The following is a 20,349-nucleotide window of genomic DNA, read 5'->3' on the forward strand; positions in this document are numbered from 1 at the left end:
TTTCCACTTTTCTTTCATTTGGTCTACAGCGTTCCAGCATTATAATCAAATATTTTCCATATCTTTGTATGCATAATGTAGATAGCATTGTTCATTTACAATGAGAACAGATCATCTTGTGATCAGCTTATTTTACTAATTTTAAAAGTGGTAGAGATTTGCAGTCAGGTATTGTTAAATTTAGAAATCGTTCTCTGTCAACTATAGTGCTTGAAGTTAATGAACACAGTTCACATTTATGTTCCCTTTTGTAACTGAGTCCAGATAAACTCTCAATCTAAAGTCCTTCATCTTCTAGTACTCCAAGCATAAACATCAGAAATTCTTGTGCATCTTGTTGTATATTAGCACTGAACGTTAAAGATCCAGTACATGTATCCAACAGTTGGCGAATACCAGATGCAGAATGGATCTTACTTCTATCAGTTCTCAATTCTTGAAATAAAGTATAAAGTGACAAAAATAATCTTTTTCCTGACTTTCCATAATTTTACCATAAACATCTTCAAGATAAAATATATCCTTTAGAATAACATTACCATAGCAGTAGACACCAGAAGCATTTTCTAATTGATATCCGACAACATCATCACTTGTTTTTATTTTCTGCTTCTTTACATCTTTTCTTTTCTCTTGATTTTGTTTCTGCTTTTCAACCATAGTTGATTCTTCAACTTGTTTGCGTTTTGAACACACAACACTTTTCTCATAAATAGGATATTCACTTAAACTTGGAGCATAAAGCCTTCTCAAACAGTTATATTCTCTTACACAATTAACATCAGCACTAACCTTGCTCTCATCAAAATCAATTAAATACAAACCAGACAACATTCTAACTCGAGATAATGCAACATATACCATTCCCTCAGTGAACACAGTTCTTCCTACAAAAGCATTATCTATACTTAAACCTTGTGATTTATGAATAGTTATTGCATATGCTAAACAGAAGGGAAACTGTTTTTTACGAACATACAAGTCTTTTATAAGCAAAAAAACGTGCAGCAGAATGCGCAATTTGTCTTACCACTGCAATCTGATCAAATTTTAATTCAGTTCCATTTCTATTTTGATATTTCACAAAATCAACAACTTTCCCAATTGCTCCATTCACTAAACCTTCTTCTACATTCATATTATGCCTCAAAATTAACCGACAGTTTAAACATACATCTAAATATTTTCTAGGCCAGCAGTTTTTGATATCAACTTTTCCAAAGAATCCAATTTAGTCTGTAGTTTTTCTGAGAGAAGAATTGTTATTCCTTGATGCTCAATTTTAGCAATAGCCTCAATGTGAACTATTTCTTGATTTTCCAATTTCTTAAGCTCGCTATTAAATGTATAACACTCTTTCACTGTAGGCATTAAGCCATCATTGTCTTGTACATTACTTCTGCTGGTGTGTTTTCATTTGTAAACAAGATCTTTAGTAGACGCTTTGAAAAGCATTTTTACCATGTTTGCTTAGAACACCAATTCTTACATCTTTTAGAATATTTGAATAATCTTCGTCTCTTGCTTGTCGGATATACTGAGTGAGTTCTTTATATTCAAAATGTAACCACAGATTCACATTTCCAAAACATTGCTTCTCCTTTTACAGGGGTTAGTTGTAGCAGATACCCAAATACAATTAAATGTTTTCCTCCAAAGAGAACGTCGTAATCTGTTTTTAATACCTGTTGCATTCTCAAGTATACAAAAGCAAGCATTACATTTGAGACCATGCTCACCTCATCAATAATTAAAAGTTTTATTTTCTTCAGCACTCTTGACACTTCATAAGAAGCTTTTTCAGACAACTTCTGATATTCTAATTTATTATCATGCTCAACTGGTAACATCAGTATTCTATGCAAAGTAACTCCTTTAACATTGTGTGCAGCTAAGCCAGTTGGAGCTGTTACCACACAACTTAAATGTGAACATGTAGTTTTTTTAAGATAACTGGTCAAAACTTTAAATACAAAATGTTTACCTGTCCCAGCTTGACCGCTGATGTTGTCAATGGAGGTTTAAAAGATGAAAGCACATATTCTTTTTTTGCATGCAACAAACTATGTTCTATCTGTTCTCTCACTTGTACATATATTTCTTTCTGTTCAACATTTACTGGTTCTTTTAAGTTTTCCAATGTAATATTCTCCTCATGTACTTGTTGCATTGCAATTTCAACTTCATGCATAGCAATTGCTGCTTCATTTTTCAGTATTGGTTGTCCAAGAGGATCTTGACTACATGAACCACTACTTTGACTATCTTGAGAACTTTCATTAGCTATTTCAGCTGTAATAGTCTTTTCCTGTTCAACTTCATCATTCAACACTTTTAAATATATAGGGAAAATTGTACATGCAATACTCTCTGTACAGTTAGGAATTTAACAGGGGAACCCTACTCACTGGGAGCCTGGGTAAAAGTGTTTCTACAAAAAACAATGGCTCCTGTGGAAAATTACTCAAATAATATGGTAATGTTGCTGCACAATGGCAATGTAGGTGATTCGAAACCAGATGAAAGGCAAGTAGGTGGTATATACACTGGAAGAATATATTTAAATACCAGCCAAATTAATTACTGATACTGATTTTACACATATAGACAATATACACATATTATATACACTTATACAATTAGAAAACAGTGAATTTGTGTCCCAAGTGAATGATTTTAAACAAAAAACAACTTATTTACAAAAATTCATACAAAAAAGGAAAATAACATAGGGATTCTGTAGTGAATTCGTTTTTTGAAAAGAAAGAAAGCGACCTATTGGTTGATTTCAAAATTAATATTCAAGTTGACCAATAATGACAACTTAAAAAAAGGTCTGCTTCTTTACAAGTTGTCGACGACGTTTCGACCTTGTATGGACAGAAGGTCTCTTCAGGACTGACTGTGTATGGGGCACCTGCGATTTGCTGGTAATTATGTATATACAAGGACAGTGACACCGTGATGAAAGTGAATGGAAGCAACTTAGAGAGATCCCAGCCAGGACCCCTGTCGTGACTCAAATCGATGTACTCGTAATGTTTTATTCGATTTCTGAAACTTGTCACCGGTTCAAAAAACCTCTGAGCACTTAATACAATTCGTTTGTCCAGAGTTTACGAATTGTATCAAAGAGCCAGCATCGTCTGAGCCCCTTATACTTCGGCCACCTTGTTGGCTGGAAACCTTGATCCACCCTTAGCACTATTAAGTGCTCAGAGGTTTTTTGAACCGGTGACAAGTTTCAGAAATCGAATAAAACATTACGAGTACATCGATTTGAATCGCAGGTGCCCCATACACAGTCAGTCCTGAAGAGACCTTCTATCCATACAAGGTCGAAACGTCGTCGACAACTTGTAAAGAAGCAGACCGTTTTTTAAGTTGTCATTATTGGTCAACTTGAATATTAATTTTGAAATTAACCAATAGGTCGCTTTCTTTCTTTTCAAAAAACGAATTCACTACAGAATCCCTATGTTATTTTCCTTTTTTGTATGAATTTTTGTAAATAAGTTGTTTTTTGTTTAAAATCATTCACTTGGGACACAAATTCACTGTTTTCTAATTGTATAAGTGTATATAATATGTGTATATTGTCTATATGTGTAAAATCAGTAATTAATTTGGCTGGTATTTAAATATATTCTTCCAGTGTATATACCACCTACTTGCCTTTCGTCTGGTTTCGAATCACCTACATTGCCATTGTGCAGCAACATTACCATATTATTTGAGTAATTTTCCACAGGAGCCATTGTTTTTTGTAGAAATACTCTCTGTACATGCATTCAAAGAATATTCGTCAAAGAGGTCAAAGTCTCCAAGTAATTCATTTTCGCTACGTCATGGTATAAAGAGTTTTAGAAGTGCTAAATAGTCAAATTTGCACTTATCTGGAGTTTCCCAACTGAGTTTCTTGTTGGTTAAAAGATTACCCTTTGGATGTTTTACTTAACAACCATGACATCCAACTACTGCATATTTTCCTTCTTTTAAATTCTGTTTAACATTTCTTTTGAAGCTGTAATGTTTAAGTACTTTATACAGACATAGCTGTTCAAAACGTCGACTCCTTTTCGGAAAGTATGTGTCCAACATATTCGTTTTAAGAATGTCTGTATTGGCTGGTTCGTTTGCTGCTAATTCTTTAATATCTTCAAATTATTTCAACACTCTATTTCGTTTGCAGGCAAGACCTAAACTTACCCAAATTATTCCACGTGACTTTGAATATAAACTTGAAGAGCACAAGCGGTCTGAACATTCATAGGATCCAATTTCTCAGTGGGAAAGCTTTTTCAAAGTAAAGCTGTACAATTTTTTGCTAAGGCTTTTCTCTTGTGCAATTTCTTCCCACATTTGTTTCATCTCTGTTTTTTCTGATTTTTATATGTAAGATGTAACATACCGTGCAACAGCAATTGAGTTATTTGCAACATACTGGATGTCCATGTTCGCATTCCACACTTTTAAAATGACTGGATTGTAGCCATTGATATACTATGAAACGTCTGTTCTTTTTAAGTTGTAGGTATTCTTTGGAGATTTCTGAGTTATTGTGTGCCTTACAGAAGAAAAAAAAGAATTTACTCTTCCTTTACAACTGACTGGACGTGGAAAACCAAACTGACATTTGGTGTAAGATTTTCCTTTAGACTTGTATGTTCTTCAGCAGTAATTCTCACAACGGTGAGTTTAGAAATGTAAAACTTGATGTCTCAAGCTTCTGTCTCCTTCTCTTGGAATCTCACATGTCACATACTGTTCGATGAAAGACAATTCTGTTTCATCAGAATCTGTTCCAAATGTTGGTGCATCCTTGATCCATAGTAGCATATGTATATGAGGTGCACCTCTTGCTTGGTACTCCTTTCTCCAAAAGAAGTCTGTAACTTCTCCAAGAGGTGGATTCTTTTTATTGCAGATAAAAGACATCATAGATTGAAACCTATGAATAAAATATCTGCACACATTTACAGGATCCAATGAACACAGTTCACCAGGAGTCTTTATTTAAACAATTTTTTATATTGGAATTAGCTTCTCTTAGAAACTCAAGCAAATCTTCCCATGCACACTCTGCACAGCTAAGTGTGAAAAGCAATGTCGGTGTACCTAAGTTACGTAACATACTCTTGACTTCTCCATGACGATGATACCAATACTCATTTGCTACACGTTGAAATGCCATCAAATTGTTTAAATATGCTTCTAAATATTTCATCTGTTTCTTGAGCTTTCGCCACAAATTCTTTTGCAGAAAGAAGTGATTGATGAAGTCCAGTTTTAAGTATGTGGTTCACTGCATACAACAGAGAAGACAGATCTCTTTCAAACAAAAGGTGAAATATGTATGAATGCACTGTCAAATCTAGGATCTTCAGAATATAATCTTGTTGACTGATGTTCTGAAGCTGGAATCCATACAGGTTGATCATCATATTGTCCACCTTCTCCAGTAGGAAACAGCTGTGGAAAACAATGAGCTTCCAAGCTTTTCTCCCGTACACTTATTGGTGTTCCCAGTGCTTTTTTCATTTGAAATAACTCAATGCTGCTTCCTATTACTTCTTTTGAATGAAAAAGACATATTATGTAATGTTCATAAAACTCTTCAATCCTTGACTTGTCCACTTTCTCTATTTGACCACTTGAAATTTCGGATTCATCTTCTAAAATTATTACCTTTTCATCCACATTTACAGTTTTGTTATAAATATTGTTCTCTATAAGATATAAGGTAGCCTTTTCAACTTTATCACAATCCACAAATTTCATGCCATATTTTCCGACACTTTGTTGGTCCACCATTTACTAGAATGACTACTGCCTCATTTTCCTCTTTCTCTCCAGCTCTAGTTTCCATATTTTTCTTAAAATCTTAACGTAAGTACACCACTCTTCCTTTCAACCCTCTTTGCAATTATATTGGAGGCAGTTTACCTGTTTTAGGCTCCATCCGAATTATAGTTTGAAAAAGATGAACAGATTGAATTAGAACCGACTCATATGTATTCAATTCTGCCAGTTCCTCTGGAATAGCTACTAATTCTAAGTTATTATGTACTGCTCTAGCAGTCCTTTTGTTCTCTTCTATTTTGTTGTAACAATATTTACATATACATTGATCACTACCTAACTCAAATCGACCGTCCACCAACAAGTAAGTTGCAAATTCTTCCCACTTACCATTGTTCTCCTTTTCACTTTTCAAATACAAATCAACATTCCTAGTTTGACTTTTATAATGAGTACGTAGACAACAAACACAAATATAGTTTGATATTTCAGAGTACACTACATTAAACTTTCCAATTTCTTCAAACTGATCAGTGCTAATCACTTTCCCATCTCCTTCAACATCTGTAATTGTCAAACTTTCACTTTCTGTGGACTGCTCTTCTGAACCAAAATATCGCATTTCTATATCATCACACTTGTTTTGATCATCTGAGAAAGAACCATGTAAAAGACATGTATTCAGTTCACTTAAACATAATGCAGGACTTTTGACATATTACACTTTCCTTACAAATTTCCGCATTTCTGAATGGTGTACTGCTAACATCCTCAAGTGATGAAAAACCCTTTTACACACTTTTCTTGAAAGACAAGCCAGAGAATGCCTATGCTTCTCAGTATATTTTCTTAGATTACATGTATCTAGTCCTTGTAACATCCTGGACTGACTTTGAGTTCGGAGACCTCTGCAAAGTCTCGTAATGTTGCCCATATCGGTATGAGGTCACTCATGATATCCAGCACGTAAATTAGGAGATCATCATCTCAACCTATGATCAAATGATTCAAACTATGCAGACAAATAAAAGGAATGTAACATTTTTACTATCTCCATCTTCTCTCCATGTAATCTCCAAACATTGTAGACGGCCTCACAGTACAACAACCTACCTCGACTTATATTCAAATCTACCTCTCAGTGTCAAAAATAAAACCACAACCTGTCCACATAACATTTCTGGGTTTGGTTTTATCGCTTTTAACTTAATAACACATACATCTCCTACCCCCCATTCCCCACTATTTCCGCAAAAAGTATAATTTGCAAACGTGGAACATTTTGTTTATCTCCCCTGAATACATTAGCAATCCCAAATTAACGCTGTACCTCATTTTCAAAACCATACAGTCCTTTAAAGATGACAAACTACACTTCTTCTGTGTGAAAAATTCCTAAACATATATAAAGTCCTTATTTCCCAACAGGTCAAACTTTATGCATATTTTATAACCAATATGAAACACCACACTTTACTAACAGTATATTATTTTGAAATAAAAAATACTTTCATAATTAAAAATATCACCTCAAATACTTAATCACTACTACAGAACACATAACACACCTTGTTCATTTCTGCCTCACCTTTGTAGTTGGTATGCAGAGTTCAAATGTCACACACACATGCATTTCTTTCTTTGTCACACAGTACATGTAATGCACCGCTTTAATCAAGAATGGAACCAGTAATGGCACAATTTCTTTGTCGCTCCACACATAAATACATGTAAAGAACAAATCAGAATACTTCGATCCTTCATGAACATTCCAAAACTTTCTCCATTGGTTATTTTTTGATTTTCCATATGAAAAGCTTCTTTATATTACGCGCCACATATAGGTCGGAGGTTCAACCTATTTTATCACCACACTTTATGGAACATTCTTCTACACCTGCAGGTTTAAAGTTCATAATTTATTTAAACGTATGGTTTATTTTTCAGCATATTCTCAAACATTTAACAGCACCCGCCGGTTAAAAGTTCACCATTGTTTTAAGTTCCAAATGTACCGTCCAAATGCAAGTAGCACGTCTGGTTGAGCTGAGCACATTTCTCCACGTTTAGACTGCTCTGTATTAACCAATGACAAACACGCTTTTTCATGCAACTAACATGCACCCTGGTTTTTAGTACCCAATGCTTCTTATCTTCCAATCAATTATCGTTTTTAGTGGGGAAAAAAAAGATTTTTCCCCATCTTTAAACATATCTCTAACTCTACAAAGGAAGTGCATAAGCTACAGTCATCTTTCCATACCTTCCAGCCATACCTTCGAAATGTGTGGATCGTAGGACATAGCTATGTTTTCTGGTGCAAGAGGTATGCAGAACAGAGATAAGTTGACTTAGACCTAGGTTTACAAAATGTGACATTAAATGGATTGCACAGAGAGGATTGAAGAGGCACCATTTGCTGTCTTTGGATAAAACCTCTTTGCATCTTCCACACCATGACCTCATGATTGTGCATTGTCGTGGACATGACATAGGCACATTGAATGGGGTAGGTTTGGAAACACTTATGAAGGATACCTTGGGACAATTGATGTTACTTTTGCCTCAAACTGTCTTTGTATATTCCAATATATGCCAAAGACAGAAGTGGAAATGGTCAAACCAATTTTGTCCTCAGATTGAAAAATCTAGGAAGAATGTCAACAAAGCTGTGTCTGCATACCTCAGAGATCTACAACAACAACATAGGTTTTAATATGACTGATATCTACAGAAGTGGTGGAGTACACTTCACATATCAAGGAAACAGAGTTTTTCGGAATAACCTGAAGTTGTGCATCGCCACCTACATTTAGCTCCAACTAATGAACACAGGGGCACTTTTTAGAGCCACCATATAACTGACAACTTAGGCCCTCTATTTTAGGGCCAAGTAACAACAACTCCAGGACCCTCGCCATAAATGTATTCTCCACAGAGCTGTGGTGCAGCGGCCAGACCATCTGACTTTGCAGCAGAGAGCTCTCGCTTTATCACCGGCTCTAGAGACAACTCAGGGCAATAGCTCACTTAATTTTCACGCTGGCCCCCAGCGCCTGCAGACCCGTACAAGAGAGTAGTTTGCACTATACAAATACTGGATTGATTCAAAACGGCATAATTGAACTTCACACTCCCTCTGTAGCACCCCCCAATCACCCTACAGACGTCACACTGTTTAAAACAAAAGTTCCTCCTAGTATGTATGCACACATGCTGACACTACTTGGAGGACAGGTGTGCCGCAGCGGCCAGAAAACATGAGTTTAGAGCACAGGGTGGTTTAATCCCCTGCTCCGGCAGCAGCTCAGCTCAGCATCATGTGACTCTGGGCAATAGCTCACTTATTAGCTCACACAACTTCCACGCCGGTCTCCTGGGCCTTCAGACCCATAGGGGTGAGTAGTTTGCACTTTACATATACCGTATTGATTTACCTTCGCACTCCCTGTATAACACCACCGAAGCGCCATAAACAAGTTACAGTGTTCCAAACAAAACTTCCTCCTACTACATATGAAATATTGCTGACACTAATTGGACAGGTGTGGCACAGCGCCCAGAGAACATGACTTCATAGCATAGGACTCACAGTTTGGGCTCACGGTTTCATCCACGAGTCCAGCAGCAGCTCAATTTAGCAGCATGACACTCTAGGCAATACCTCACTTGATTTCCGTACCCCGCACTTTCAGACTGGTAGGGGTCAGTAGTTCAGCTGCTTTATCCCCAAGTCCTGCAGCAAATCAGCTTACGCCCCCAGCGCCATCAGACCCGTAGGAGTGAGTAGTTTGCACTTTACAAATACCAAATTGATTTGATACGCTTGAATTTACCTTTGCACTCCCTGTATAACACCCCCTCAGCACCATACACAAGTTACAATGTTCGAAACAAAAGTTCCTCTGAGTACGTATAACTACATATTGACCCTTCTTGGACAGATCTGGCACAGCGGCAAGAGCACATGACTTCGCAGCATATGACACACAGTTTGGACTCACGCTTTCATCCCCGAGTCCGGCAGCAGCGCAGCTTAGCAGCATGAGACTCTAGACAATACCTCACATATTTTCCGTACCCCAGGACTTGCAGACCAGTAGGGGTCAGTAGTTAGTCCTAGTAGTTATAAACACATGCTGACACTACTTCCACAGGTGTGGTGGAGCGGCCAGGGCACATGACTTCACAGCAAAAGAGTGTTTGGACAGGAATGAAATCCCTGAGAGGGTAGCTCTGTTTCTGTGGCAATAAAGCCTGAAAATATTCAAACAATTGTACTATTGTGTAAAAAACTGTTTTTAAATAAAAATTGACCAACACTCATTATTTGCTGTTATGTATGTTTACCTCACAGCTTTTAGAAAGAACAATTGTACATGAACTTATGATTACATAAACAAACATTTAAGTGGATCTAACCTTCACCTAGTTTTTCAAAATTTTCAAAATTTCCCTAAAAATTATACAACATCAGTTGTGTTTTTGCAGATTATAGCAGACATGTAGAAAGTCAGCCCAATGCATTTCAGGACATGGGGGTCCCTTCATCAGGGGCGCATCTGTAAATGAGCAAATGAATTCATTGTATTACAATGTATAAACGGAGGAAACTGCCTCAACAACAACAAAATTAAGAAATAAGGACTGGTGATACCACATAATTCCAGTGATCTGATCATGTAGTGTGCTCCAGCAAGGTTAAAAATCATGAATTAAATCCTCAATCCCAACAAAGAAAACCATGTGCACAGGACACGTATATATAGCCGTGATTCAGTACCCAGTGTGAGATAATGTGCGCAAAGAGGGCAACAACAGTACTAAACAAGCAGTGTGGTGGTTCACCTACTGTAGAATACAACAAAACTCTCCGTCTTAGTCAGGTCCACTGCACACTTTTAAATAAAAAATATCTGTGATTCCCCAAAATATTGGATGTTATTGGATATCTCTGCACATGCCTAAAAATTACCGATAGTGTAAGGCGGAACACTTCTTACCGAAGAGGTGTACCTCTCCTAATCAACGACCTTACAGAGATATGAGCTCCTGAAAGAGGAACACAGAATTCTCATGTAACATATATTACGTGCCGCTAGAAAAAGAGAAGCCTGTCAGTGGCCAAACCGACACTTACCTAATATGTTAATCTATGAAGTTAACAGCAGAAAGTCTGGATCCGCAAACTGCAAAAACAGTAATACACAGAATTATGTAGTTAATGCCCACATGCTGTAAGCATGGTGTGTTATCTGTGGTAAAGGTTAAACGCTTACCGATAATGCTGCGACGATGTTAGTTCGCCCGACACAAAACACTTCAATCTGGAAGAACGAGCATGACCTGAATGCGTGAGTGAAATAGGACTAGTAATGTTAGATATCAAAAAAAAAAAAATGGAACCAACACTCAAAAGTGGATGTGAAAATGATAGAAGTGAAAACCGGATTATTCTTATGTGTACGAATGCAACAAAAGTGATCCTAGTCATCAGTGTGCCCAGTGTACTTTAGAATCCTGAACGCTTATATGCACTGTATTGTGAAAATTACGTGTGAACACGATGGTGAAAATATAGTAATGAAAATCGTGTAGTGATGATACAGATCATCGAATTATGAACCGTAGTAATAGTGTGTGGGGAATATGATAAGTTACTATTCCCTCGTGAGACACTGTATGTAAAACTTAATCCATGGAACAGAGACATTGTATGTTACTGACATTTCAGTTTCTAAAGTTTTACATTGATGACAGCCTTACATGTACATTCATTTTAAACCATTCGTGAAACAAATGACAATAACTATGACATTGCACTTGCCATGAATGACAATGTATATTTTAACACATTCCTCTGAACCGAGACAATGCATGATTGAGGTGGACAATGAATTATCCGACCGTTACAGGTATCTCTGTTCCTGGAAATGTACATTGATGATGACCTTGCCTGTACAAACATATTACAACATCTGTGAAACACTGTTAAAGACATCTTAGTTGCTAGAAATCAGCATTAATGGCAATCTTAAGCAACATCTGTAAAACACATGTCAATAACTCTGACATTGCACTTAATGCATATCAAAACGTTATGAAACCCACGTAATGTAAATGTAATTTTCCAAATGATCCAGATATGTGGTATCTGTACCCCTTACAGGAAACAACTATCATCAACTCGATCATTTAACCCTTTGGGGAATGTGGTACCCAGAGATTCTATCCAGTAAACCTCCCTCTGTAGTAATCTCTTGTGAATGTCAACTCCATCTTGACGTTTACCTACCTCAATTATCTGGCCACATATTTGGGAAATACTGTGCTTAGCATCATGCCAGTGTGTGCCTACTCTAGAAGTTGTGTTGTGCATCTGGATCATGCTTTTGTGCTCTGTTATTCTCAACTTGAATTTGCGCTCAGTTTTGCCAACATAAGTTTAGCCGCAAGGGCATTTTAAACAGTAAACCACATTTGTGGTGTTACAGTCAGCTGAATGATAAAGCTTACTCCACTTTCCTGAATTGAGGATGAGTTAAATATTGACTGAAAATCATGTTATTACAGTGAATCCAGTTTAAGCAGCGGCCCATGCCCTTGTGTTGTGTTTGAGGCATGACTTTAGGTGGCGAGATTAACTCTTGGAGATTTTTCCCTCGAGTGTATCCAAACGTTGGTTTATCATGAAATAACCCCTTGAAATCAGGTTCTGGTTCAAGTAACTCCCATCTTTTTCTTATGATTTGTTGAATTTGTTTGGAGCTTGTGGAATATTTTGATACGTATGTTGGAGTTTTGGATTTAGTTGATGTGGGTTTTGTGAATAATGACAAACTATCTTTGTCCACCATTCTATCCAGATTATTTTGGACGATTTCTTCTGGGTAACCCCTTTCGATAAACCTTTGTTTGAATTCTAATGATTTGCTTGTTGCAGTCGCTGGATCTGAGCAGATTCTTTTAATTATAATGAATTGGGAATATGGCAAGTTGCTTATTAAACTTCGTGGATGAAAGCTGGTAAAGTGTGATGAACTGTTTCTGTCCGTAGGTTTGGTGTAAACTTCAGTTTGGAAACTCCTCTGATCCATGTCTCTTTTAACTAAAACATCAAAAGACACACTGTTTGGGGTCACGCTTTCATCCCTGCGTCCCGCAGCAGCTCACCTTAGCAGCATCAGACTCTAGGCAATACCTCACTTAATTTTTGTAGCCCACCCCTTTCAGACGGGTAAGTATGAGAAGTTCACTTTGAACCCCCTGTATAGCACACCCTAAACACCCCACAGAGGTTACAGTGCTCCTACACTCCTCTTTCCTACTTTTCCCCCTTTTTTACAAGCTTCAACAGAATCACAAAATGGCTGCCACACTTCCTAGTTGCAATCGCTAGCACTGCTCACAGCCAATAAGCAGCAAGCTTGTGCTCATAACGCCTCAGCCAATCAGATGGCAGAATTACCATATATTGACATCTTTAAATTTGATATTTCCCCAAAACTACTGAACGGATTTACACCAAATAAACAAAAGCATGCTTTCTCTACCAAGACTCTTCTCCCTGCCATATTTGGGACAATTCCATTCACCCGTTCGACCTGTAGCCTTGTCTAAAGTTTCCTATGGAAATTAACATTGAGAAAACATATTTTGGGACCCCCCTTTTTTCTCGGCCCCCCTTGATGAATCAACACCAAACTTTCAACATAAGAGCTGATATGAACAAAGAATTAGTTTGGAAAATGTCATGAAATGTCATCAAACAATGCTAAAGTTATAGGCAAAACAAAAAATGTTCTTCCAAGGGAAACTTAGTCCTAACTATAAATGTATACACACAGGCTCTGCAGTAGCAGGACAAGGACATGTTTAAAGGGCTATGTTTCTAGATGGTTGGCTTGATTGTGTCAGTAGTTAACTGCATAAGTAAGTGAGTGCATCAGTCTGTCTCTAGGTGTGTGACTGCACGTCCAAGTATCTATATCACTATTTCACCAGCTTAATTAGTAACTTTCAGCTTTTGTAAATAGGTATGTGGGTTGCAGTATGGGTGAGAGACTGGATTTATAACTTGGCTTGTATGTCTTAAAGTGCACATATAACTCATTGAAATTTCAAAGTAAATGTCTCAAGTTTTTAAACAGATAGCACCATGGTCAATGACATTCTTACAACCTATCTCAGGGATCACATATATTTAGAAAACGAAGAATTTAAATCTTGGCAAGTGGTTTTTAATGCCAAGTCCACATGGTAGTAAAACTGCACATAATGCCTCTGTAGTAGCAGGAACAACTCAAGTTAAAAGGCCTACTTGAACTGATGGGTGATAAGGAGTGTCTCAACTCAAGTACATATGTCATTGAGTTTATCACTCCCTCTGTGTGTGTGTCACGGGGTATGTAAGTAGCTATGTCATTATATGACTGGTTCTCTTTGTAACTCTGCAATTCTGTAAATGTGCATGTAATTAGCTTTATGGATTTATTACTGTGTGTTTTAGTGAGTGTTGGTGTATGCAACTGTGCGCACAATTGGCTCTCATACTCCTAAATACGTGACTGCTATGTAGCTGAATAAATGTGTATTTACGTCTGTCACCATCTGGTTCAGTTTGTTAGTGGCTATATGGTTTTCTAAATATGTATCTCAGTGAGTGTATAGCTAGATCAGTGGATATTTCACTAGGTATACTGGTCTGTAACTTCAATTCTAAATCACTGAACTTTCAAAGAACATGTTTGCCTTTTTAAACAAATACCTTCCCCCCCTATTAGCCACATACAGTTTACTTTAGCAATGACTTAAATATAATAAAAGATAATCTAAACAATTTCCAACACATTATAAATCTCATTCAACATAGCAGTGTAAACTGAAAACACAGATTCTGGAGTAGCACCTTTCACGCATACTTGAAGGTCTACTTCTCTGGATAGGCCAATCAGACGTAGACTGCGTACAGTACAATTTAATTCCCAGGTTCTGACCAGAGTAACAGAACAGAAGTATAGGCAACAAATGCATAAAATAAAAATACATTTGTTAGCAACCTTTGAATCTGCTCACCTCAAATGTATGCATTTCTAGCAAAGTTTTTGAGCATATGATTAGCACAATGCTATCCACACTAAGCTAAAAAAGAGACAAAGTATTTTTGCTATTCCTACAGCAAAACCCTCAAACATAGGATTAGCATAAATAGTGTTAAGGTGATTGCATAGATGGGTATTGAATTGAGATAAAAATGTACTTCTCCAGTTAATGTTTAATGAACTAACTAGAACTTGCACCCCATCATGTATTGCTTATGACCTCACATTTTACATAATTCATGATATGTTAAATTACATCATCATCACCAATATCTCAATTGACATCATTGATGACATCACTGAAGATATCATCTAGTCTTTGAGAAAGTTTACTATTGATTTTGTCGACTTTAGGAAAAATCAACATTACAGCTATGCCCAATTTTCTACCATCAATAAAGTGACAATGAACATAACATTTGGCCCCTCGCTAGACAAAACCTATCTGTCAACTTACAAACAGTTGGTTGATATTGCGCTCTTTTTAGCATAATTCACTCAACTAGCAAAAACAAATGCCTCCATAGACTTTTATAGTGTTGCCTACTGTGTAAACATTAAGCCTTGCACATGGTCTGATAAATTATACATCGAGAGGCTGACATTTATGCATTATCCACAGATAAGACACATTCAGCAAGGCCTTATGGGCAACTTCTAGTTTGTCAAAATAAACTAAACGTGTTGCTGAAATAAGCAGAAAGGCATCCAACCTTAAAACCACAATTTCAATCAGACTGTGAGTCAACCCATCTCTATTTAGGTGCTGAGATTAGAAGAATGCAAAAAGAACAATTGATGGACAGAATGCAGAACAATGTCATACATTCAGCCTTTATCAGCTAGGACAGCTTGACTTCAGCGGCATGGAGAGCACAGGACCCACGTCTGGGCATACCCGTCCCACTCAGGGTGACAAATGCAAAAGCAGAATTGATGGACAGAATGCTGATCAATGTCCTACAGTCACCCCAGTACAGAGATCTGGGCTTAAATCCATCATTGTTTTGCTCACCATGCCATTCCGGTTTGGACCCAGCCATATGCAAATCAGTCTTTACTCTGCGCCCAATGGGAACAGTCCAGCCTGAACTGCCAGGCCAGGTCCTCCCTGGACTTGAGACAAGCATCCTAGGACCAGTTTTGGGCTTTCAGTCCTCATCAGCCAGGCTAGCTTGACTCCAGTGGCATGGAGAGCACAGGACCCACGTTTGAACGTACCGTCCCACTCGGGGCGACAAATGCAAAAAGAACAATTGATGTACAGAATGCAGAACAATGTCATACATCCACCCCAGTACAGAGATCTGGGCCTAAATCCATCATTGTTTTGCTCACCATGCCATTCCAGTTTGGACCCAGCCATATACAAATCAGTCTTGAACCTGCGCCCAATGGGAACAGTCCAGCCCGAACTGCCAGGCCAGGTCCTCCCTAGACTGGAGACAAGCTTCCCAGGACCGGTTTTGGTCTTTCAGCCCTCGTCAACCAGGGTAGCTTGACTCCAGTGGCATGGAGAGCACAGGACCCACGTCTGGGCATACCCATACCACTCGTGGTGACAAATGTAAAAAGAACAATTGATGGACAGAATGCAGAGCAATGTCATACATTCACCCAATACAGAGATCTGGGCCTAAATCCATAGTTTTTTTGGTCACCATGCCATTCCACTTTGGAGCAAGCCATATGCAAATCAGTCTTGGCCCTGCGCCCAATCGGAACAGTCCAGCCCAAACTGGCAGGCCAGGTCATCCCTTGTCTGGAGAGGTGCTTCCTAGGACCGGTTTTGGACTTTCGCCCTCGTCAACCAGAGTAGCTTGACTCCAGTGGCATGGAGAGCACAGGACCCACGTCTGGTCATACTCATCCCACTCGGGGGAAAAATGCAAAAAGAACAATTGATGGACAGAATGCATAACAATTTCTTACATTCACCCCAATACAGAGATATGGGCCTAAATCCATCATTTTTATTGCTCACCATCCCATTCCAGTTTGAATGATGGATGTAACCCAGAATGTTTGCAATGTCCAGAATTCTCTCCATCAATTGTTTCATTTGGATATAAGAATAATGGCATAAAACCTTTGAGCTATTCTTACAACCACACTGTGTGGTACACCATTGCTAAGTGTGCCACCTTGACATTCTACATTATTCAAAAATCCTCAAAGTATTCAATGCATTTCTAAAAATAAACATCCACAACTTATAAAAGTCCACAACTTATAAAAGTCCTCTTTCCAAGAATGTGTCTATATCTGTGTTTGACAACTATTTAGCATGGGTATATGCCCTGATGTACATTGGTGGATAATCTATTTTAAAACAAGCTTTTCTCACAACGGTTTTGCCCCAGGCTTTGGTTTTAAGCCACATTCTAATTTGAAACATGTCACTGCAATCCACGCCATATCTTTTCAATCTTTACATGAATTACTACTTAGACCCGAAATGTACTGTTTGGTAAACTGTGCACCATCAACTTTCACCATGCACAGCCACACTTGTATCCAGGGCTATGCTATATACATTCTATGAACCCACATGTGGACACACAATATTTCTGTTATACATAACTATAAACCCTCCACTAAGAACTATTTTTTTTAAATCTTGTATGGGTGTACAAAGAAATATGAAGAGTTGTATCGAGGAGAATGTTATTAGTGTTTTACTAGTGATGCAATCAATTATGTCAATTGAGATGTCATCAGTGATGTCATCTATTATGTCATTTAACGTTTTGAGCAATATAGTATGTGAGGTCATAAGCACTGCATGTTGGGGCACAATACATAAATGTTTACTAAACTATTATCACACATTTAAATTTTGTTTGATTCTTAGATGTTAGTTCTTATATCATTTCAACACCTTACTATAATGTCCTTTTTTTCAGTGAATGTGTTTTTTTAATGTAAATTAGGATCTCATTACATTGTGAAAAAGTGCCTCTTATAGTGTGGTCACCACCATGTTTATGGGAAAGATCCTGCTGTTTTTCAAACCATGCATACTGGGACACTACTGTACAGTTTCCAGTGTATGTGCTCGGACCCCTAGAACATGAGAAAGAGTGGCTAGCTCATATTTGGCATATTTTATTTCCCATTAAGGCCATTATATGTGGTGTATTGCATGGATAAGTGGTAAACCAGATGAAATATTACTTTTTGTCAGGAACCTGACTTTAATATATTATATACATCACCGCTTTGTAGGCTGTGAAGCCTTCAAGGTAGCATTCCTAGCATGTATTTAGATGTGTTTGCTACATAAATATAATGTTTGCATGTACCTAGACTGACTAGCCTCCTAAAGTTATTTTTGCTGTAGAGGGCCATGGCTATTCTATTAAAAAAACTACATTTCAGAATAAAATCTTAAGCCTGCTAACTTTGGACTGGGGTATGCTACAGAGGCAATATCAATCAATCAATCAATAATCCTTTATTCGGTACTTAAAAAATACCATAAAAGTAAATTTTACACTGTTAAAATCAATAAAATACAGTTCATTACACATGGTTGGGGACAGTTGACCGAGAAGTTCATTCAACACCGCCCTCTTAAGTTTCTTAGCCTTAAAGCAACCTTAATAAAATTCATAATACAAAACAGTGTATGAGGATCATTAGCCCTTTGCAAGAATAGTAAGGCAACCATGGCATGTTTAAACTTTGCCTGTTTTAAAATTCCTACTAAAAAACTACGCCGAGGTAAAACATAAAATGGGCATAACAATACAAAATGAAGGGTATCATGCGGAGATCTATTTTCGCAGCCGCAGGAACTCTTCTGCTCAACTGTTAAGGTAAAACTTGGTGGATCAGCCAGTAAGTGATGTAAAAGGTGGAGCCTAAAACGGGTAATTAAAAATCTGTCCTGGGCATCATACATGAGAGCAAGGTAACGTTCCATTTTTTCCTCAGTTTTCACCATTTTATGGGCACAGACTGAGGTTTTAAATTCTTCCTCTGCCGCTCTACGTGAGGCTACCATATCCAGGAAGATTTTTTTAACTCTCTGTCTGTCCTGGGGAATAATTTCCGTTGTGTTGGTAAAAAGATCCTTACAACCAATTCCCTCAAGTGTGGTCTTAACATATTTTAGCCAAGGGATGCTCATTCCTTTGTCCCTTTCTGTACAGTCTCTAATAATCTGTCTGTCAAGTCTGCTTCGGTATTTGACCAGATCTTTGGCCAGGCCACAAGAGGTCTGACCTTTATCAGGTCCTCAATGTATACCCTTCCTAGTTCTTCATGGATGATGTAAGCGGGAGTACTTTGTGGAGTTGTTAGAATCTTTCTCAGCAGTGTATGTCAATGTTTAAGTGTCTCACGCTGCAACGACTCCCTTATTTTCGGCCGCCATTCCCGAGGGCGAGGCGCGCCTCGAGACACGCCCCCTCTGCTGGCCACGCCCCCTCACCAGGTGCATAAATAGCGCGCGCCAACGCTAGGCGCAGCACTAACGAACGGACTCCTGAGGCGGAAAGCCGGGAGCGAGGAAAACTTGATTTTAATCTTTTGTTGTGATACTATGTTTTAATTACTCTCCCGACCTACCTGCAATCTTGGCATCTTCTTAAACAGCGTCTCACGCTGCAACGACTCCCTTATTTTCGGCCGCCATTCCCGAGGGCGAGGCGCGCCTCGAGACACGCCCCCTCTGCTGGCCAAGCCCCCTCACCAGGTGCATAAATAGCGCGCGCCAACGCTAGGCGCAGCACTAACGAACGGACTCCTGAGGCGGAAAGCCGGGAGCGAGGAAAACTTGGTTTTAATCTTTTGTTGTGATACTATGTTTTAATTACTCTCCCGACCTACCTGCAATCTTGGCATCTTCTTAAACAGCGTCTCACGCTGCAACGACTCCCTTATTTTCGGCCGCCATTCCCGAGGGCGAGGCGCGCCTCGAGACACGCCCCCTCTGCTGGCCACGCCCCCTCACCAGGTGCATAAATAGCGCGCGCCAACGCTAGGCGCAGCACTAACGAACGGACTCCTGAGGCGGAAAGCCGGGAGCGAGGAAAACTTGATTTTAATCTTTTGTTGTGATACTATGTTTTAATTACTCTCCCGACCTACCTGCAATCTTGGCATCTTCTTAAACAGCGTCTCACGCTGCAACGACTCCCTTATTTTCGGCCGCCATTCCCGAGGGCGAGGCGCGCCTCGAGACATGCCCCCTCTGCTGGCCACGCCCCCTCACCAGGTGCATAAATAGCGCGCGCCAACGCTAGGCGCAGCACTAACGAACGGACTCCTGAGGCGGAAAGCCGGGAGCGAGGAAAACTTGATTTTAATCTTTTGTTGTGATACTATGTTTTAATTACTCTCCCGACCTACCTGCAATCTTGGCATCTTCTTAAACAGCGTCTCACGCTGCAACGACTCCCTTATTTCCGGCCGCCATTCCCGAGGGCGAGGCGCGCCT

This window comes from Lissotriton vulgaris, chromosome 4_1, assembly GCF_964263255.1.
Source record: "Lissotriton vulgaris chromosome 4_1, aLisVul1.2, whole genome shotgun sequence".
Classification (NCBI taxonomy): domain Eukaryota; kingdom Metazoa; phylum Chordata; class Amphibia; order Caudata; family Salamandridae; genus Lissotriton; species Lissotriton vulgaris.